General features: G+C 35.9%; 2 pseudogenes; one reads left to right on the top strand and one right to left on the bottom strand.

The window, feature by feature from the left end:
• Nucleotides 1-2,494: 2,494 nt before the first annotated feature.
• On the bottom strand, nt 2,495-6,018 carry LOC122749347 (annotated as a pseudogene).
• A 3,106-nt stretch (nt 6,019-9,124) lies between these two features.
• On the top strand, nt 9,125-15,519 carry LOC122749340 (annotated as a pseudogene).
• The last annotated feature ends 1,083 nt before the right edge of the window (nt 15,520-16,602 follow it).

Below are 16,602 nucleotides of genomic sequence, written 5' to 3'. Positions count from 1 at the left end.
TACTTCTTTGATTAGTTTAGAAAATTGAGGGCTTATTGTACCTGTGAATATCTTTAAGTGCAAATGAAAAGTGACATCAACAATAACTCTTTTATAAAATTTAACCTAGAAAATACTTAGGACTATTTTTAATATTTTTATAATTTAAAATGTGCTCTTTGAATAAAAGTATTGGTTATAGTTATTTTATTGATTTAAAAGAAAGAAGATAATTTAATTGGTGAAGTTTACTTCTTCTACAGTATCTCTTAGTCAGATCCTTTATTTCCTTTAATAAATTATCCAAAACAAATAGTAAATAGGTGAATCCATCTCTCTGTGTCTTTCTTTGATATTCTATCTTGTCTTTCACACACACACACCCCTAAGAAGCAATGTGGTTTAGTGGACAGGTTGCCAATGTCAGAATGAGAAAGATTTTGTTTCAAAGGCTATCTCTGGTATTTACTGGTTGTGTGATTCTGGACAAGTCATTTAACCATTGTAATTATTGGAATGATGCCACCTGCTAGAGACATACTGTAGAAAAGTTCCGCGATGAAGTGAAGGTCTTTGAGGGCAAGACCAGGAGTCTTTTCTTTGGCATCAGGAAGTGATGTCTGCTTGTAGGAGGAAGAAGGGAGGAACCTGGCACTCTGACTGGGGCTCTTTCCTTTGGACTCTGGTGGAGAGCGGAGCTAGAAATGTGCTCTCCCTTTAATAGATAGATGAATGTAGGCCTTTCTCTCTCTCTTTACCAAATTCTTATTCTCCTTAATAAATGCTTAAAAGCCTAACTCTTGCTAAAGCTTATAATTTATTGGCGACCACTCATTAGATATTTTAGACAGACTAGCTAGAATTTTAGCCCTTAACACCATTCATTGCCCAAGGCAACTGTCTGTGTGGTTCAAAATCTAAATTGTGGGTTCTAATCTGCATCCCCCCCCCATAGTCTTGGGGGAAAGCTGGCTAAAATCACTGATAAATTCAACAAGATTTAGTGATTTATTAAAATATATATATTATAAGTTAGTGAAGAGAGAGAGATTGAGAACAGATTCCTTATAGCATGGAAATTCTAGCTCAAATATAATTCGGTATAGCCAGAGAAAAAGAAAGCAATTTCCTTTCCTAGCAGCCCATGTGAAATCTCTCACCATCAAGCTGGTATCCCAATGACTAAGAGTCCTGCCCGACCCCCCCCCCCACCCCACCCTTCACCATCTGCCACACCACTGGTTCCTCCTCACCAAAAAGAGAGTTCTTCTATTAGTCAGTATCCCCTTCCTAGATCCTCTCTCCCTTTCCCATAGTGGAGGTCCTTAAAGCTGGTTGGTTGAGAGTGGTCTCTTGCTGACATCAGTAGCTGACTAACACAGTCACTTAGGGCCAGCCAGGTATGGGCTCCATCCAATCATCCTTAAGTAGGTACTTATTCAGTTTCTCATTCTCACCCAATTCAAACAATACTAAATCAATGAGGTTGGGCTCTTGGGCATCTGCCAAATTCCATTATTTTATCACATCTCTAAGGTTATAAGTTGTAGAAAAATGGGTAAGATCACACTGTTAGAAAGAGCTCCTGAAAAGAAACTCACAGGTTCAGTAAAGAAACAAAAATAAAACCTTACTTTTACACCTATTTATTTATTTACTTGTTTTTTTTAACAATTTATGTTTATCTGCATAATACTTATTAAATTATTAATTAATTGATTGATTCATTTATTTAAATTTCTTTTTTTAATTAAGAACCAAAGTGGTTTTTTTTTTTATTCCATAAATTTATCCATTTATTGTTGTACTATGGGCTACCAATATTTGACAGGGAGAAGATTTTACTGGTTCTTCAATTCTTCTGATGGCAGGTTTGACTGTGAATACAGAGGTGGTATTATAAGTCCATGTACCACCAGCTACTGTTTTCATACAAGATCCACAATGCCAGATACCCATGGCCCATCTCTTCATTTTGGTTTTGCCACAGAAGGAGCAGGTATACTTGGCACGCTGGCTAATTTCAATTTTCTTCATTTTTCAGAGGGATACACTATAACATGTTCCATATTTACCAATAATTCTGACCTTCTTAGTGCATTTAGTCATATTGCTAGTTGCAGACCCAGAACTTGGAGAGAGAGGAAAGAAGGGAGCACGCATGCACACTTCTGGAGACCCCATTCATTGAATTTTTTTTTTTTGTTAAAATCATTTAATAGAACAATCTTGGACAAGCAGAAATTGCTTTGATTTTGAAGGTTAGAGCAACATACAAGTGGGAAAGAATCCACAGGGACAGCTAGATATGACGGCTTATATCTCCCCTAGAGATCTTTGTTTTAAATAGGTGACCACTTAGACACACTGCCTCTTTTGAGCCACATGCCATTTCTTAAAACTGTTGCCTTTCCCCACAAGGTAGGAGAATTATTCTATTTACATTTTAAAATATTTCTTTTTTTTTTCTTCATTGTAGTGGAAATGACCATAATTCACTCAGTGAAATCCCTCCCTAACATAGGTGTAGAACAGATTAATTGATCTCTGGATTTGTCCAATCATTTCAGATGTCATCCAGGTGGTTATCAAAATCCACAAGGGTTTCATAGGACCTGCTGTCCAAGAGAGATGCTGAGATCCTCTGGACTTCTGGCCAGTCTTCACAAAAATCAGTGAGGATCTCTGCACCTCCATTTGTTTTCATGATGCTTGTACACATGGATGGTGGGTTATATGCACTCCATTGTAAACTTCTTGTTGTCTAAAATGATGAGCGTGGCATCACTGAAGCCCTCGGCAATTCTGGAAGCCACTTTCTCAGCAGTCTGGTTTGGACTGGCATCCTTTACACATTCATTAGCTTCATAATAACCAACAACTATATATCTATTATCTTTGCAGTATGAAAAGGTGAGGGCCACCTCCAGCATGGGGCTCAGCGCCAGGGTGCCATGGCCCAGGGGAATGCAGTCTACGAAGAGGGTCTGGTGCGGTTGGGGGCCTCCATGGTGCAAGGGCTGCTCCTTACAGGGCTTCTGCTTCTCAGGCCACCAGGAACCCATTGATGGTGCAGTGGGAGTACTTGGCCCCATGCAGCACCACCTTGCAGTAGGCCTGGGAGGCCCGGGCCTGAGGCCCGCAGTGACAGAGGCCAGGCAGTGTCCCAGGCCCTGCTCAGCTTGGCCCCCACGGCAGCAACGTCAGTTCGCTCTGCCCCCCCCCCCCCCCCCCCCACCCCCCCCGCTCCTCAGCATAGAGGGGCTGGTTCTGCAACACAGATCAGCCCCCGAGCCACTCTAGCTGCACCCTCTCATTTGCCTAAGTCGGTGGACTGCAGGTCGTCAGCTCCAGTCTAGGGGTGGGAAGCACTGGTGCCCACAGCCCGCTTGGGAGGCCGAACCTTTCATTTTATTTCTCAGCTGGATTGGTCATTTCATTATTGTAGGGAGCCCAGACAAGAAAGTTCCTGCCTCAAAGAAAAGTAGTATTTTTCAGTGCAATTTATATCATGTATGTGTTATGCATACACACACACACACACATATATATATATATATGTATGTATGTAAATAACTATTTTTATTCATACATATATGAATATATTTCTGATACAAAATTAACACATAAACATACACAATTTAATGAAAATATAAGGACGTTATCTTTATTATGTTGATTAGTCATTTCAGTCATGTCCAACTCTTTGTGACCCCATTTGGGGTTTCTTGGCAAACATACTAGAGTGGTTTGACATTTCCTTCTCCAGCTCATTTTGCAGAAAATGATACTGAGGCAGACAGAGTTAAGTGACTTACCTAGGTTCCCACAGCCAGTAAGTGTCTGCAGCCAGATTTGAACTCTGGTAGAACTGTGGTAGATGAGTCTTCCTGACTCTAGGTCCAGCACTTCATCCACCATGCCCCATAGCAGCCTTAAGTATGTGTTCTTAAATTGGTGTCCAAGGACCCGTTGGATCTGTTGCTAGATTTCAGGGGGTATATGAAATAGGATAGAAAAAAATCTAGATCTTTGTTTCAATAACAGATTTCTGTAGTAATACTATGTATTTTTAAAATGCATTCCATAGGCCTTACCATGTTGCCAAAGCATCCATCATACATGCACACACACGTGCATGTTCACACACACACACACACACACACACACACACACACACACACACACCAAGTTCCCAAATACCATTATAGATGGATGTTTCAGTTCATAGATTTTTTTGCCTACCTTACAGAAAGAATTGATTTAGTAAATGTAAAGCTTCATTAAAACTTCCTTATTAAGGGGTTTTTATACCCATAAGTAAAGTCCAGGACATTCTTAAAAGTGTAATTTATTCACTTATCAGACTGGTTAATGTGACAGAAAAAAGTAAATGAGAAATGATGGATGGGATGTGAAAAAAATGCAAACATCATTGCACTTTTGGTAAAGTTTTGGTAAAGTTCTGGAGAACAATTTAGAAATATATCCAAAGGTCTAGAAAACTGTGAAGACCCTTTGACACAGCACTACTATCACTATGAGGTCTGTATTCTGAAGAGATAAAAAAGAAGAAAGAAAGGAAGGAAGGAAGGAAGGAAGGAAGGAAGGAAGGAAGGAAGGAAGGAAGGAAGGAAGGAAGGAAGGAAGGAAGGAAGGAAGGGAGAGAAAGAGAGAGAGAGAGAGAGAGAGAGAGAGAGAGAGAGAGAGAGAGATAAAGAAACAAGGACCTATATGTAAAACATATTTATAGTAGGTCTTTTTGTGATGGCAAAGAATTCACTTGTTCTCAACTGACTGAGAAGGCTACTTTTAGTTGTTTTAATTTTCAACATCACCAGGGGCATGGATAATACTTTAGCCACCTAATGGCTAGCCTTATAGGATTTGTTCAAATAGTTTGAAAAACTTCACCTTCTTTACACTTCCTTACACTGACCCTTAAATTTCAAAAAGGATGAATACTTTATAATACGTAAGTACATAGTTTTCCATTTCACACCTTTTACAATCTATGAGAAGGTCACTCAAATTGTGACCCACTCAAGTTTTCATATCCTTATCAAGCTAGGAACATAACATCAGCCTCCCACTATAACTGAAATGATGAGTGTTGCACTAAATAACCTCTAATATACCTTGTAGCTTCAAATCTGTTGTTTTTACTATAAACTTAATTAGTTATTTTCCAAATAATTTTGTAAGACACACATTTATGGTTATGTCCTTTCTTTGAAGCAAGAGGAAAAAAAAAGTATTTTAAAATAATGTATCAGAAATAAAAGCTATATAGAGTCACTATGTTGTAATGGGAAAAGCACCCAATTTGAAGTTAAAAGACCTGAATTCAAATTATGACTTTGCCTCCACCTACTTGTGTGATCTTAGGTACGTTTCATAAGCCCTTTGATCATGAGATTCCTCATTTGTTAAAATGAATATAACTACTTTTACTACCTTCATTACAAAAAATTGTAAGGTAGGAAACAAATAAAATAATTTATATAAAGTACTTTAAACATTTTAAAGTAGTATATAAAATGTCAGCACTTATTGTTAAATTATATAATATTCCGATGTTAAAATAAAATATTTGATTTCTGCCTCTACAGGAAATATGATTTGTGTGTAAACAACTATAATACAAAGCAGTGTGAGTTCCATATGAGTAGTGGGAATGATCACTGTATTTCCCCTTCCCAAGGTAGGGGAGAAGTCTTGAAGGATATGCGTGATATTAATTTAAAATCATGGGTAATAAAGAATAAACACAAAAGAGTATGTCATTATGGACCAGATCTTTGATTCCATTCATACAGGAAAATCCAAATGAAAAAAGCCCTTTTATTAATTCAGAACATCAGTTCATCTCCAACCTAGACTAACCTTAAGGAAATAACTGCCTGCAGCATTGTGAAGGCTTGTGAATTAATTACACAATGTCACAAAGATATTGAATTTCTCAAGGCAAGATTTGAATGCAGGACTTGTCAAGTGCTAAGTTACCAGGCTATCTATTAAACCATGCTGCCTCTCCATGCTGCAGTGTTATGATATTACTATTTAAAAGACCCCCATGCCAGATTTTCTTATTCAATTTCTGACTTTATTCATTTCAGCTGAGAGGCAGTGACATAAATAAGATCAAGGAAGATTGGTAAGGGAAGGCTTGCTGAGCTTATGCCCTAAAAATACAATCTTTGAGACATTACTTTCAAGAGACTTTGATATTTCAAGTTAACATCTTATTTGGCAGAACTGCATTCTCCCCTATTTTGTTCAAGAAAAGTGTGGAGTTTAAGGAAATGGAATTTTTATACCCTTTTTATCCCCTTGTCTACTGATGTGCTGATATTTTGGCACTCCTACCAAGATCTCCTAGTATTCTATAGTGCTTTTTTAGTATTCTTTTTAGAAAATTCCAGTGGTTATATATTCAACAAAAGTGACAGACAGGCCGAGAAAAAAAAATCCTTTTTTCTTGGACCAATCCTCAAAGTTTCCTTTTTTTAAATATAAGAGAACTGAGGGTTCAAAGCCCTTACTTTCTGAAGAGATATCAGTTAACAAACAGCATGATTGAATATCTTTTCAGAAAAAGCTGTATGAGATGTCATAGCAAATCATTTGAATAGCATTACCTCATAGGAACTTGGTCAATATTCAATCATTTATTAATTCAATAAACGTTTATTAAACACCAACTCCTCAGCAGAGACTACTGTGGTAGACTTTGAGGAAGATAAAAATGTCAAATAGGATATGGCTTCTACATTTATGGAACCCCCATACAAGACCACAGTCATCATCACTATTATTATAATTTTGTTGTTTTTGTTGTCTTCATAAAACATCGACTTCAAATTTCATACATACCTGTCACCTCATTTCTTATTATCAACCATATAATTCCATGTGATAACATGAGTATCTAAGGGATTGAATAGATTATATGATTTGCTCCAACTCATACTAGCATTTAGTGATAGAATATAAAATGAATCTCACTTAAGTGAACTTACTAGTTTTATTTTCCACTAAAATTCATGGCCTTCTATACCCTATTTTAAAACTCTAATATGAAAGATAAGTAAAATAGGTTTAGAATATTTTCAAGCATATGCTATGTCCAATTTTCATGGCAGCCAGGTAGCACAGACACTAGAGCACTGGGTTGGAGTAAGGAAGACCTAAATTTAAATCTAGCACCAGAAACTTAAATATGCGACCCTACGCAAGACATTTAACCCTGTTTGTCCATGACTGGAGAAGGAAATGGCAAACCACTTCAGTATCTTTGCCAAAAAAACCCCAAATGGTGTCATGAAGAGTCAAAGACGACAACAACAACAACAACAAAGAAAAATAACAAACTTCTCATTTTCATCTGCATTATTTATCCTTCAAATGAATTACTTGCTTGGTTTACTATGAGGTACTAACAGAATGGATCTTTAAGAAAAATGGCAAAGTTTAAAATATCAGTTATTTGAGTTGTTCAACTGGGTACATAGAAGAGGTTACTTTATTATGTGCATTTATGTTTTTATAGACATTGGGTGGCAATGGTAATAAATATTCTTTTTCTTTTAAAAGTTCCATAGGAGTAGCTAGAAGAAAACCTATGATAAAAATGTAAATTTCCTGTCATCTGCACCTCATTATAACAAGTTAAATTAGTTTTTGCATATTTTCTTTCAAGTAACAATGCTATCTTTAGCCATGATTCTTAAAAATATATTTCTTATTTACTTCACAAGAGAAGTTTTATAATGGAACAATTAACAACCTACAAACTGTTAATTCCATATTGGTTTGGGACCATCTGTTATCACAGTCTATATTCTTGGGTGGGATTTTAAGCATCTCCCCCTCCCCAACCCTGCATTCAGTACTAATCAGCACTTAAATTTGATGCAAAATAAATCATTCTTATTTTTTTTTCTCTCATGGATTCACTGTTCAGGATAGTTTTATGGGTTGCATTTTTTCAATTTGGAAGTATATTAGAACCTCATTATATTTTAGAATCAGCAGGAAAATATAAGACCTCTTCTGTAAGCTGGCTATGTGATTATAGGTCAGTCATTCAGTCAATAAACATTCATTAAGCACCTACTATATGCTACACACTGTGCTAAGTGCCAAAGATACAATAAGGGGCAAAAGACAGTCTCTGACTTCTAGGAATTCACAATTAAATGGGGGAAGAAAATAAGTCACACATGTACAAACAAGTAATATGCAGGTTAATAGAAAACAATTAGGTTTTGGAATATAATATAATTAAGAGAAGTTGGGGAAAGCTTCCTGTAGGAGAGAAGCTCTACATGTTGCATAGTAAAGATGGTATGATTTTTATCTTCACAAATCCAGAGCTTACAGGATCTTACAGCATGCTATTTTATGTTTTTTTTTCTTTAGATTCTAAACATTATCTCTTTGCTAACAGATAATCAATTTGATTGACAGAATTTATAGCAGATATATTAATTTGGGAACTGAATTTTGATTAAGTTGAATATACATATAAGTATATCTATATGTATATCTATACACATACATATATATTATTTGAATGTAAGCAATATCGATATTAATATGGCACTTAAAGGTTTTGTTTTGTTTGTTTTGTTTTGTTTTAGATGCCTTTCATACACTTGAATGTACCTTCAATACATCCACTCATTTAATCTTCAGTAAAAGTTTATGCAAGTATTATTTCTTTTTTTTGAAGATAAGGAAAATGAGGATTAGATTCATTGTTACGTGAGCAACCTTACACATCCAGATAAAGACAAAGCCAGGATTTGAACAGAGTTCTTCTAACACAAAACACAAAGTTCTTTGTATTATGATAGCTATTTCCAGAGCCAGCCTTTACCAGCATTCAAAAGAAGGCAATGTTTGTTTAATTTTCCTTTTCCTCCCCCTCTTCTTAACCCCCTCTTGCTTTTCTTTGTCCTCCCAGCATGAGGAATTACACATAGTCCCCTGGGCCTCTATAGTAACAAGTCTAGTCTTATCAGAGAAATTTATAAGTATAGATTGAACATTAGAATTGAAAATGGATCAGTCCAGCTCTTAGCTTCTCTCCCAATCTTGGTGCCAGGATCTGCTGCTTCATTTGCTTCCCTGAAACAAGATGGTAAAAGTCAGAGTCAACAGATTTGGCTGTATTGGACACCTGGTGACAAGGGCTGCATTCACCTCCAACAGACTAGACATCTTGCCCATCAATGATCCCTTCACTGACCTCAACTGAGTGATTTATATGTTACAATATGATTCCAACCATGGCAAGTTCAAGGGCACTGTCAAGGCTGAGAATGGAAAGCTGGTGATCAATGCTGTTTCCATTAGCAGGACCCCACCAATATTAAGTGGGGAGATGATAGAGCTAAGTATGTTGCAGAGTCCACTGGTATCTTTACAACCATGGAAAAGGCTGGGGCTCACTTGATGGGTAGAGCCAAGTGGGTCATTATTTCTTCCCCTTCTGCTGATGCCCCAAAGTTTGTGATGGGATTGAACCATGATAAATATGATAATTCCCTTAAGATTGTCAGTAACACCTCCTGCACTACCAACTGCTTGGCCCCCTTGGCCAAGGTCATTCATGACAACTTTGGCATCGTGGAAAGACTCATGACTACAGTCCATGCCATTACTCCTACCCAGAAGACAGTAGATGGCTCCTATAGCAAGCTGTGGCATGATGGACATGGTGCTGCCAAGTATATCATCCCTGCTTCCACTGTTGGTGCTAAGGTTGTAGGCAAGGTCATACGTGAACTGAATGTGAAGCTCACAGTCATGGCTTTCCATCTTCCTACTCTCAGTGTATCTGTTCTGAATCTGACCTGCCACCTGGAGACACCTGCCCAATATGATAGTATCAAGAAAGTGGTGAAGCAAGCATCAGAAGGAACCTTGAAGGGCATCTTGGGCTACACAGAGGAAGCTAACAACTCAATGAGACAAGAGGAAGAAGTAAAACAGAGTCAAAATAATATAAAAGTAAAGGAAATCATGAAATGCCTTTTCAGAAAACAACAACAACAACAAAACAATAGACCTGGAAAATAGATCCAGGAGGACAATTTAAGAATAATTGGACTATCTGAGAACCATGATTAAAAAAAAAAAAGAGCCAGGACAACATATTTCATGACATCATCAAGGAGAACTACCCCAATGTATTCAAACCAGAGGAAAAAATAATCATTGAAAGATTCCACTGATCACCTCCTGAATAAGACCCCAAAAGGAAAATGCTACAGAATATCATAGCCAAGTTCATGAATTACCACGTAAAGGAGGAAATACTGCAAGAAGCCAGAAAGAAAAATTTAAATATCAAGAAGCAATAATCAGGATTACACAGGACCTGGAAGCTTCAACATTAAAGGATTGAAGGGCTTGGAATATGATATTCCAGAGGGCAAAGGAACTTATATTACAACCAAGAATGTACTACCCAACAAAATTAAAATGTAATCTTTCAGGAAAAAAGATGGGCATTTAGTGAAATAGGAGATTTTAAAACTTTCCTAAAAAAAGCCCAGAACTGAACAGGAAATTCAAGCTACAAATACCAGACACAAGAGAAGCATAAAAAGGTAAAACGGGGGAAAATATATTATTCAATAAGGTTAAAATTTTGATATCCCTAAACAGGAAGGATATACTTGTAATCCCTGAGAACTATATCTTTATTGGGACAGATAGGAGGAGTACACATAAACACCAGGTGTGGGTAAAAGTTGATTCAGATGTGGTGATATTTAAAAAAAAAAGTTTAAAGGCTGACAAAAAGGATTATACTGGGAGAAGAGGAAAGGTAAGGCAGAATGGGATTAATTACATGAAGAGGCACAAAAGATCTATAAAAATAGAGGGAAAGAATAGAGGGGGGAACATGGTTTCAACCTTCCTCTCATAGGATTTGGTTCAAAGAGGGAATAATATAAACACTTGGTTGGGAATATAAGTTTATCTTCCCCTATGGGGAAGTAAGTGGGGAAAGGGGATGGAAAAAGGTGGAGTCCTGATGGAAGGAAAGGTAAAACTAGGTTGAAAAAGTGGAAGGAAAAGGGGAGGTAGGGCTGATAGAAGGGAGGGCAAAACCAGGAGGCAAAAGGGGAAGGGTCAAAAGGGAGGTGGGTCTGATAGAACAGAGAGTAGACTTAGGCAGGTGGTGGTCAGAACAAAACACTGGTGAGAAAGGATGGGGAAGAGGAAAGAGAAAAGTATAAACAAGGGGGGAAATAGGCTGCAGGGAAATACACAGTTTTAATAATCATAACAGTGAATGTGAACAGGATGAACTCTCCCATAAAACCAAAGCAGATAGCAGAACAGATTAAAAAAAACAGAATTCTACAATATAATGTTTATAAGAAACATATTTAAAGCAGAGAGATACACACAGAGTGAAGGTAAAAAGGCTGGAGCAGAATAGTTTATGCTTTATCTGAAGTAAAAAAAAAAGCAGGGGTAGCAATCCTTATTTCAGAAAAAGCAAAATCAAAAATATACCTAATTAAAAGAGAAAATGAAGGAAACTACATCTTGCTAAAAGGTACCATAGATAATCAAGGAATACAAATACTAAACATTTATGCACAAAGTGGTATAGCAACCATATTCTTAGAGAAGAAGTTAAGTGAGCTACAGGAAGAAATAAACAGTGAAACTCTATTAGTGGGATACCTCAAACTCCCCCACTCAGAACTAGATACATTTAAACACAAAATTGATAAGAAAAAAGTTAAGGAGTTGAATAGAATTTTAGAAAAAATCAGATATGATAGACCACTAAAGGAAACTGAATGGGGACAGAAAGGAATATGCCTTTTTCTCAGCAGTACATGAGATCTTCAAAAAAAATGACCAAGTATTATGGTACAAAAAACCTCAAGTAAATACAAAAAGGCAGAAATAGTAAATGTGTCTTTTCAGATCATGATGTAGCATAAATTATGTGTAACAAAGAGCCATGGAAAGATAGACCAAAAATAAATTGGAAACTAAATAATTTCATCCTAAAGAATTGGTAGGTCAAGCAACAAATCATAGAAACAATCAATAATTTCATCAAAGAGAATGACAACAATGAGACAACATACCAAAATGTATGCAATGCAGCCAAAGCAGTGCTTAGGAGAAATTTTATACCTCTAAATGCCTACATGAATAACATGGAGAAAGAGGAAATGAATGAATTGGGCATGATGTAACTAAAAAAGCTAGAAAAAGAACAAATTTAAAATTTCCAATTGAATACTAAATTAGAAATACTGAAAATTAAAGGAGAGATTAATAAAATTGACAGTAAGAAAACTAAAAAATTAATAAATAAAACTAAGAGCTAGGTTTATGAAAAATCCAATAAAATAGATAAACCTTTGGTTAATTTGTTTAAAAAAAAAAAAAGAAGAAAATCAAATTACCAGTATCAGAAATGAAACAAATGAATGCATCACCAAATGAAGAGGAAATTAAAGCAATAATTAGTAGCAATTTTGCCGAGTGTATGCCAATAAATTTGATAATCTAAATGAAATGGATGAATATTTACAAAAATATAAATTGCCCAGATTAACAGAAGAGGAAATACAATCCTTAAATGAACCCATTTTAGAAAAAGAAATTGAACAAGCCATCAATGAACCTCCTATGAAAAAATCTCCGGGGCCAGATGGTTTTATATGTGAATTCTACCAAACATTTAAAGAACAATTAATTCCAATACTATTCAAACTATTTGGAAAAATAGATGAAAAAGGGATCCTACCAAATTCCTTTTATCAGACAAATAAGGTGCTAATCCCAAAACCAGGAAAAGCCAAAACAGAGAAAGAAAATTATACACTAATTTATCTAATGAATATTAATGTAAAAATTTAAATAAGAAATTAGCAAAGCGATTACAGCAATGTATCACTAAGATAATACACTATGACCAGGTTGGATTTATACCAGGAATACAGAGCTGTTTCAATATTAGAAAAACTATCAACATAATTGATCACCTCAACAACAAAACTAACCAAAATCATATGATTATCTCAATAGATTCAGAGAAAGCTTTTGACAAAATACTGCATTCATTCCTATTAAAAACACTAGAGATCATAGGAATAAATGGAGCTTTCCTTAAGATGATAAATATTAATTATCTAAAACAATCAGCAAGCATTATATGTAATGGGGATAAGTTAGAATCATTCTCAGTAAGATCAGTGGAGAAAAAAGGATGTCCATTATCAACACTGTTGTTCAGTATTGTACTAGAAATGTTAGCTTTAGCCATAAGAAAAGAAGCAGCAGTTCCAATTCCTGGGCCATCATCCATAGTTAAGTCAAAAGCCCACAGAAGGTCTAATAGTGTAGTGAAGGTGGCTATGGATAACAGCTTAAACAATGCCTCTGCCCACTCCCACACTAACACCTGGCATCTGAAGGCCTTTGTGTTGGTCCAGATCCCAATTAAAGAGATTGTGAAAGTGGTTAAGTGCTTAGGGGCATATTACTGGAATTGGCATGTGTGGGGGTGGGGGAAGTAAGTGTACTGCTCAGATTTTCCTCAGGGGGAATCTTCAGGCTAAGGTAGGGGTAAATCTAAGTCACCCTCCTGCACTTCACTGCTGGGTCTTCAGCTGCCCTGAGTATGGCATTCACCTAACATTATTTTTTTCTCTAATAGGACCAGTATCTATTTCAGGAAGAAGAGAAATGAGGAGTTGTGTGAGCTGAGTTCTCTCCTTAAATGAAGGTTTGAACTCAAAGGCACCATCCTCCTATCAAAGAGTCATTGGGTAGTTATGAGGTAGAGTACCAAGGCTGATGGGGTCTCACGAGATGATGACGTTATCACACTAATATGCTTCTGGGGTCATGGTGGAAGAATCAGGCAGAAAAGTCCCAAAGCAGTGAAGCCAAATGAGAAATGAAATAAATCTTTCTTTCTGAAACTTTCATTGCTCCTAGTTCTGTCCTTCTGGGCCAGACAAAACAACTTAATTCTGTTTTTCACATGACATTCAAATATAAGCTATAATGTTGCCTGTAAATCCTCTTATGAATGCTAAATATCACCAGTTTCTTCAACTGATGTTCATATGGCATCATGCTCATTATTATTTTTTTTTGTGTGTGTGAGGCAATTGGGGTTAAGTGACTTGCCCAGAGTCACACAGCTAGAAAGTGTTAAGTGTCAGAGGCCAGATTTGAACTCAGGTCCTCCTGAGTCCAGGGCTGGTGCTCTATCCACTGTGCTACCTAGCTGCCCCCATGTTCATTATTAAAATTTTGTTTTTTTCCCTCTTGAGTGCAATCTAATTTTTAGTGTTTCAATGCTTTTTTCTAAAATGTGACCCCTCAAAATGAAACATTGCATGGAATGAATTTGATGTCTCCTGGCAAATCGAAGTTGATATACTAGGTTTTTCCCAAAGCTAAAAAGGCTACTTGGCTTGGTGGGAAAAGCCTGATATTGGAAGCCAAGATGTTTTCTGCCACTATAGTAATAATTTTAAACAATTAATTTCCCCCACACACACACGCCTCAGCCTCATCTTTAAAATGGATTGGAAGTTGAAGTGGATGACATTTTTTATGATCTATCAAGCGCTAACATTTTATGATTATTTGAAATTCTACCACTAAGGCAACTGCCTGTTCTACCTTTACATACCAGCATCATGTCTAAGCTTTTTCATTGTATATTGACTAAGTCTACATAGTTTCAGATTTTGTCCTTTAGTATTTAAAAAAATTATATTTATAAAAAATATATATAATGTATATGGATTTTTTCCCTTTGTAAATGCTTAATTATTCCTGCAACTGAGTATAACAAATTTTGTATTTTTGCTATTTTTGAGAATATATTTCCAAATTAGAAAATAAGCATTTAAATATCCTTTTCAAAGCTAGATTCCAAAGGTATTGTCTTTAAATAGTTTTAGTTTTTCATGACTTACCTCAGTATGGACTTGTATGTTTGCCCTTGATTCCAGATGCAAGTGATGTTGCTGCTCACTGCTTATCCAGACACAGCTAGAATGCCAATAAGAAGTCCTAAGCTTCTGAGTCTACAAAGTTCAGAAGGTCATCTAACAGTAAAGGTGGAAAGTAGAGGCAAGTGATTAAGACAGAGGCCTTTCTCCTCTGAACCCCATCCCAGAAAATTATCCTTCTCAGTAGTTTGGCTGAAACTGCTACTCCTACACTTGAATGCTCAGTATTAGAAAACAGGTGGCATCTGTTTGAACACTGGCCTTGTCTTTTACTACTTTTTTTTTTAACTCAGCAAGTTAGTAAGCTCCACAGTACTCAATTTTGTTATTTTCAATTCAGAGTATTGGGCTACATGGTCTCTGAGGACCCTTCCAGCTTGAAATCCATGCTCTTATGATACTACAATCAATTTAACTTCAGATATGAATGAGTGTGTGCAGAAGAATAAAAACATTGATGTGAAATTAAAGATTTTTAATGATTTTCTTGTTTTTAGGGAAATCTTTGGTATGATTCCACTTTTCATCTCTTCACAGTAACATTTCTATGGGTAACTGACCATTTGAAATCATTCCTACAATGCTTGAATTCATAACAGCTTTGCAGCCTTGGGAAATTCCAATTACATCAAGGAAATATCTTAACAACTCCCTATGAGATACTTCAATAGTCTTTGGGGTTAAATTGTCCAAACCTCATGATTTTATGTGGCTAAAGGCAAAGAGAATAAGGTGCACCATAGCTGCTATAAGTGGAATATAGGTCTCATTAAGTATTTTTCTCAGTAGGAGTAAAAAGAAAATTGAAATTCATGTTGTTGTTTTTTGAAAGATTGGGGCAGTTCAGCTTTCATAATAGAAAAAGCCTGGTGGGAAGAGGTGTAATTTATTGATAGTTTAGAAAGAGATTGAATGATTTAAAAAAAACCCTCTTTTATTCCTTTTACTTTCATGTCACTTAACAGTCAACAACATAACTTACTACATTATTGTATATTCCTCTCCCTATGTCCATTCAATAATAAAGGATCTGAATCTAAAAGAAAATATTGAGATTGCATTCTACTCAACTTAAGGGTTGAGATTATAATAATTAACTAATTACAAGTCTTCAAATATATAAAATAAAATAGAGAAATAAGGAAATATTCTTGACACAAATGACTTTTAAGGGCTAATAATTTTAGCCCTTATCTATGGTTATTTCTATCATTTTTCCCATTTAAACTTAACCCTAGGAATAAGTATATTGCACCAAAATTCCTGATGAAAATTGAAACAAATAACCAGACACCTAGGTTTTATAAATAGTTTAATAGTTAGCATGTGAGGACAATAGTTTTGTTTTTAACTTTTTTTCATGGTATATATTAGGCTAATTTTCCTATTAATAATATATTCCAGAATTGTGTATTACTATCAGTCCATGAATATGTATGAGGTATATATAATTATAGGAAGTTTGGAGAAGAGTAGAAAGTTGTTTGGATTTATCTAGGACATCATTGTCCTTAAATTAGGCATCCCTCCATCCCCTCCACCTCCACCAACCATGTACTCTAGTGTATTTCAATGTACTTCAGGTTGCCCTGTATTT

The sequence above is a fragment of the Dromiciops gliroides genome, chromosome 1, assembly GCF_019393635.1.
Source record: "Dromiciops gliroides isolate mDroGli1 chromosome 1, mDroGli1.pri, whole genome shotgun sequence".
Lineage (NCBI taxonomy): Eukaryota > Metazoa > Chordata > Mammalia > Microbiotheria > Microbiotheriidae > Dromiciops > Dromiciops gliroides.
This window is presented reverse-complemented; position numbering and strand designations above follow the sequence as displayed.